The sequence below is a fragment of the Athene cunicularia genome (genome assembly GCF_003259725.1).
Source record: "Athene cunicularia isolate RWA chromosome 26 unlocalized genomic scaffold, athCun1 chr26_part1, whole genome shotgun sequence".
NCBI classification, from domain to species: domain Eukaryota; kingdom Metazoa; phylum Chordata; class Aves; order Strigiformes; family Strigidae; genus Athene; species Athene cunicularia.
Window position 1 is genome coordinate 1502233 of NW_020799136.1, and position 6294 is coordinate 1508526.

The following is a 6294-nucleotide window of genomic DNA, read 5'->3' on the forward strand; positions in this document are numbered from 1 at the left end:
AGGGAGGGCTGCGGCTCCCGCTGGGCACTGAATTGCTGAGGAAGGTGGGAGTGTGTGTGTTTGGATGGGGGGGGGGAGTATGGGGAAGCCAGCGGTTATTTTGGGAGGTGCAAGAGGGGAGCAAACAGCCCAGCTTTCATTTTCCAGCCAGCTGGTGCTGATTCAGGATGTTTTTGCAGCGACAATTGCGTGGAGCTCAGCCACCGAGGGCTTGGTTACACGCGCTGGCTGCAGTTACGTGCGCAGCAGCATTTTACCTCCCTCATCGTCTCGTTTCTCACCACATGGGCCACTGGTGGTGCTTTTAGGAGAAGCAATAAGATGGCAGGAGGGTAAGAGAAAGCCAAGACCTCCAAGCCGGATTTTCTTCTTCTTTTCCCTAGTCTAGTGGGATCACATGCTTTGCTATAACTATTTCCAGACCCCTCTTCAGCATTTGCAGGACTAAGCGTGATCCTTTGACACATCCCCATGTGATGGGAAATGCACAAGAATGACACAAACCTTTATAAATATTCTTTGATGATTCTTTTCTTTTTTTTTCTATTAAACTAAAACCCGAGCTTCATGCATTGTTCACACTGTTAGGTCTAATTACACAGAGCAGATAAACGGCCTTTTTGAAATGCTTCCTCAGGTTGTGGTCTCGCTCCACGGCCCTTTCAGTGAACTGGCAACATCACAGAAAAATTCTTTGCTTCCCCAGCCACCACAAATACAGCTTTTGGTGGACCCACTTCCAGGCGTTCTCCCTCCCCTTCCTTGCCCTGTCTCCAACCTCCCTGCTGCCGTTTGCAGAGCTCTTCCTACGTGGCTCTGGTGAGGGATTAAACACGGCAGGCCTCAGGGATGGCAGGCGTGGGAGGTGGGAGCTTCGTCCCCTCTCTGCCCGCAGCCTCGGGGTGACCTTGCGCTTCGCTCGCCCCTCTGCAGCTCACGCAGGAAACCGCAGCCCTGGAGAGCTGCCCCGAGCAGCAGAGCAGAGGGGCCCTAGGCTTGCAGGACGGTTATTTTCTTATGTTGTATGTGACTGGTTTGGACTCGTTTATCAGACCAGCCGCCTGGTTTTTCTGTCTGCTGGCCGCGGAGCTTTCTCCTTCCACCCAGATCCTGCCACCGCGGCGGGTGTGTTGGCACAGTGCTCGGTCCCCGAAGCCTGAAGTCCATCTGGAGAAGTCACTCCCCTGACTCCCTGTCCGTGAAACCAGCTGGAAAGGGGCTAGCACCCAGCAGAATAGCTGATGCCTTCCGAGCATCGGGGTACGGCCTGGTTCAAGCCTGTATCCGCATCCTTCTAGCTCTGTTTTGTGCTGTATCCAGGGTCTCTCGCTGTACACGTGTGTCCAAAAGCCCGTGGTGCCTGACAGGGCGATGCAGATGCTGCTGGGCTCAGACCTGCATGGAAACACACCCGCCTGCAGCATGGGGGGAGCTCTGGGGCACAGCCCAAGGAGCTCACGTCCCAAGCAAAACCCCCTCCACAAACCTAAACAAATCTCTTCCACCCAAATAAATAAATATTTCTGGAAAAAAAAAAAAAAAGAAAGAAAAAAAAAGAGATATACACCTCACCTACCTCCTGTTGCTATTTTTTCCAGTTGCTACACAAACAGTTTTATTTCTGGCTCCTGCCTGGTGCCAGGTCCCAGCCTGCTGCAATGTAATCTGGTGTTATTGGTTTAAGCACGTCGGGGCGGATACGGCGCTTTCAGAGCAGAGCCCTTCCAGCGCGGCCCCGGCACCTGCTCAGCCTGACCCCGGGCACTTTTAGCCTGTTGCTCGGTGGCCCAAGTGTTTTTCCACCACGTGCAGAAACCCAGATAAAGCCCTGTCAGCGCCCCGCTGCCACCGGCACCCGTGCGGGGAGGAGAGAGCTGAGCTGGGGGTGGGGGGAGGCTCCAGGGGAGCCACCACCAATCTCCTGTATTGGCCCCCCAGCTCCTTGACGCCGGCCGTGCCCAGAGCGGGGCCACGGGGGTCCCTGCGCCCCAACTCCTCACACCAGTGCTGACCCCCAGCCTAACCAGCTCTTTGGCCCCCCTGTGCCTTACGCCGAGGCATCGCTCACAGCCTCTCTCCACCACCTCTTGTGTGTGGGGGGGTTCAGCTGACCCCATTTTTATCTTCTCAGGGGTTTTGCTCCTCTTTCCCCCCTCCCTGCAGGCAGGGCAGGCAGCACTCACTGCTGGCACACTTGGGCGCCTGGGATTCAGTGAGGCCCAACTGCTGATTATTAGTAATTAATGCTGTTAATTGCCACGGGAGAAGCTTCCTTCCAGCAGTGCTTGGGAGTTGCTGCTGCGGAGGGGTAAGGACTGGGGCTCTGCCTGCTCTGCAGCCCCCCTCCCCGGGAGCCCTTGGGCTTTGCTTTGGGCTGTGCTCGGAGGTGAGTCGGGCTCCAAACAACGACCCTTCTGCAGGTGGAGTGAAGCAGCGGGGTGTGAGGGGTGTGAGGGGCTGCTCTGTCTGGGATGTGTAACCACCCGGGTGTGCGTGGAAACCTGCAGAGAGCAGCCGCTGCCACGTACGTGGGGTGGTTTTAGGTACGTGGGGTGGTTTTAGGTACGTGGGGTGGTTTTGGGTTACAGCTAGCTAGCACGGCTTCTGTTTGCTGAACAAAGCACCTGGAGAGGCCACGCTGAACAACACAGAGGGCAAACTCTGCTCTGAGGCTTCTGTGGTTGTTTTAGGGCAACCGCTGGGCTGGGAGGCAGCTGTGGGAGCAGAAAGAACCATCCCAGTGTGGCCATCCAGTTAGCAGGGACTGGGCTGAACTGGGAGCGTCTGCGTGGTCCCCACTGGCACACAGTGGCTGCCCTGATGTAGGGACTCGGGTGAAAATTGTCTCCTCCAGCTCACAGGGGTCCTTTGGGGAAGACAGCGAGCGGCGTGTGGGCCGTGTGGGTCCCTCTGGATTAGGGCCAGCCCAGGAGCTGCTTATGCTAACGGAGTTAATCTCCGTAATCTTGTCACACAAATGCCTCCTCTCTGCTGGCAGACCGCAGGGATTTGGGTTATCCCAGCAGATGTAGGTGCCCGGGGAGGTGGCAGGGAGAGGAGGCACATCTGGGGCTCACGGGGGCCCTGCCAGGCCGGGCTCAGCCCCCTCTCCTGCAGCGCGGGGTGAGCTGCCGTCCGGGGGGCAACACGCCTCGGGATGCTCCGGTTAAAAGCGAATTCCTCCGCGCCAGCCCTGTAGCTGTAGCCCCCATGTCCTTTTCCTCTCTAGGCCACGTTTTTCACCATTCCTGCTGCTCCCTCCAAGGGGATCTCCAACTCCCTGCGTGTCCTCCTGTGGCTCACCCGCCCTTGGCCGACGGGCTCAGACTGTTGGTCCATCTCTGGGTCTGGTTCAGTTTATTTCCTCGTGTCAGGCCTCCAGCAACCTTTTCAGATCACACATACTGCTGGCTGGGCCGCTGCGAGGGGTGTCTGTGCCACGCACGGTCCCTTCTGACCCCCTCCAACGCCAACGGCTGACGAGGAGCCGAGTCTGTTCAAACCCATCGGAGTTATTTTGCACTCAAAGAGGAGCCTCTGGGCGCCGTATCGCTGGTCCACAGCTGCCGTTACCTTGCACACAGCAAGGCGTGCTGCGGAGGGATGAGGCAGGATCTGCCTTCCCGCCTGTCACCGGGCAGCGAAGCAGACAGAACTGTCCTACAAAACGTGACACGTTTGGCTGGAGACCCCCAGGGACCGCAGGGGCCCAGGACCCACAGGGAACTGGGCGCCTCTCGGATGGGGTCCGTGGCACACATGGGACCTATTTTTATTCAAAGAATCAGAGGCTCCTGGTCTGATCGCTGAGCTGAAATCCCGTCCCCTCTCCAGAGTGGCATTGCTGTGCATTTTCTTTGAAAATAAATAAAATAAATCTACATTTAGGAAAAGCGAATGTCAGGGCTAGACATGGGGTGTGGATCACTCCTTGCTCCAAGGCCACGAGGCTGCTCGGCCGCTCGGATGTGCCTTAGACAAGAACTAGTATTTGCTTGCAAGCTCAGTTTTCCCTTGTGTGGGATCTGTGGTTTTGCTTGTCAGTTGGACTACGTCCCTTTCAAAGCAAATTATTTTAGAAGATATATATTTCTGTATTTCTGAGCAGCGGTTTTTGTGACTGTGAGTAGTGGCTTTTATGACTGTGAGTTAGGGAAGTACATTTGGCATCATCTTGTGGGCGATGAATCAGGATACAGTTTCCAGGTGGAAAAATCACCCGGGTGAGAAAAGCAGCGTCAAGGGGTCAGGGCTGGGGGGGGTTTGTGTGTTTTTAGCGTGCTCTTTCCTTGGGCTGAAGGCTCCCCGAGGCAGCGGGGCTGCTGCCCGAGGTGGGCACATGTAAGATGCACCCACAGCATCTCGGTCTGCCCGTGCTGGGGGAGGAAAATCCTCGTAGTCGTCAGTCAGACAGATATAATCCTGACCAATATTTCCTGACGTGTCTTGCAATTACGGGCTCGGTGTGTCAGCTAGAGTATGTGCAGCGGGAAGGGTTTGCGGAGCCGTCCCGCTCGGGTATGCCAGCAACGCCGGAGCCTGCCGGGTGCTAATCTGCCGAGGGGAAGCCCGGCCTGGAGCTGCCGCCTCTTCCCACCATGTGCCAAGGGGCATTTCTCCTTCCCCTTCTGCCGCAGAAGGGTGGTGCTGGTGGGGAATATTCCTGGCAAGAGATATTGCCAGCCAGAAACATCCCCTGCTCGGGCAGGGTTAGGAGAGGGGGTCTCCATCTAAAAGCTATTGCTCAGACTTGTCTGGAGACAAGCAGATGGAGGGTGAAGTGGAGAAAATTCACCGTTACTTTTTGGGTAATAAATCCCAGTTTATAATAGCTCCTTTCATCCTAAAGGATCCCACAGTGCTTTATAAATAGATCCGCAGCCCGTGGGCCAGGATCACTTCCAAGCAGGGAGCGGCAGCCGCTCCCCGGGAGAGCGCAGCAGCTGGTGGGACCCGCGCGGGAGCTCCCGGAGCGACGCAGCTCGGCGCGAATCAACCCGAGAGCTGGGCTGGGGGCCGGGGGGGGTGTGTGTGCAGCTCCTCGCACCCCCCGCGTCTCCCTTGCCAACGCTGCGTTCCCTTTGCGTGGAAAAAAAAGGTGCAGGGCTACATTTCCAGTGCTGCATCCCATCCTTATCCCAATCCTCCCAGTTACGAATGACATTAATCGCTGTAATGGGGATTAACAATATCTTTTCAATTCAATTACCCCTATCCTAAAAGCATGCGGGATTATTTAAAGGTATTATCATTTTTTTTAAGTGGGATAGCTTTTCACCAGCCTCATGCTCATCCAGATCTACCCAGGGCGAAGAACAGGATGCATGCAGCCTTAATGATCATTCCCCTCATCTTCACCGTCTATTTTTCCTGGTAACTCTGCTCTAAATCAAATAACAATCGAGTTTATTACTTGCCAGAGAAAGCGTGTGAGCAGATCAGCCGCTTTGTGTCACGTAGATGTGAAGGCTGAGCCCGCTGCTGGCTGCTGCTTTTCTCCCTAATGGAGATGGGAGTGGAAGGAGGGAAAAATTGCTTCCCATTCACATCCAGATGAATTTTCTCATGGCTGAGGAGTGGTCAGTGCTGCTGGGTTTGGCATTTGTAGAGGGTTTTTTTGGGGTGCGTTGGTTTTTTTTTTGTTTGTTTGTTTTTTAAATTTCTTGATAGCAAAGGCTGTAGCTGCCAGACCTGGTGGCCTGGGTGAGGGGGATGTTGCTCCTGGGGTGGTACAAAGCTGCGTGATGTGCGGGAAGGGGAGCGGGTGGATGGGAGAGGATCTGCCCGCGCTCCACGCTCGCATCCCTCTGCCTCAGATCTCGGCGCAGACGCGTGTCCTGGTGCTTGTGGGCCCGATTTTAATCGGTTAATGGCATCCCTGGAAATAGGTCCCCAAATCTGAGGACTAGCCTGTCTCCAGCCTGGCTGCAGGACTAGGGGAGAGGGTTTTGCTGTGAGCGCGTGTGCCAGCGCCCCGGCACCGCTCACCTCGGGGCTTCCCCGTCCAGCCCAGCTTGGCAGGGCCTGGGCCATGACTCCGGGCTTCGGCCTCCTCCCGGCTGGGCTTGGGGAGCGGCCGGGGGAAGGGGTGAACCGGGCATCTCCCCTCCCGCGACGTGCGGGGAGAACAACCAGCCACGCAGCCCACGGGGCCGGGTCTCCTTCGGGGGGACGCACGGGGCAGGGGCCCGTCGGGGTGTGTGTGTACCCCAACCCGTCCCGCACCCCCACGCGGGTTGGACACCGCTCCTCGCCCTGCGTGGCCCGGCGGGGTGGGAGGCGGCGGGGCGGCAG

General features: G+C 56.8%; 1 protein-coding gene across 2 annotated transcripts in view; it reads left to right on the top strand.

Moving 5' to 3' along the window:
• The first annotated feature begins 5286 nt into the window (after window positions 1-5286).
• MAPKAPK2 (mitogen-activated protein kinase-activated protein kinase 2) overlaps window positions 5287-6294 on the top strand; it is a 22611-nt gene continuing 21603 nt past the window's right edge. Inside the window, exon 1 of one of the 2 annotated variants that reach the window (XM_026864274.1) lies at window positions 5287-5373. The gene's annotated coding sequence lies outside the window, so the exon portion shown is untranslated. Of the gene's footprint in view, window positions 5374-5550; window positions 5580-6294 lie in introns of those variants that run through there. The other variant, XM_026864275.1, reaches the window with a different exon arrangement.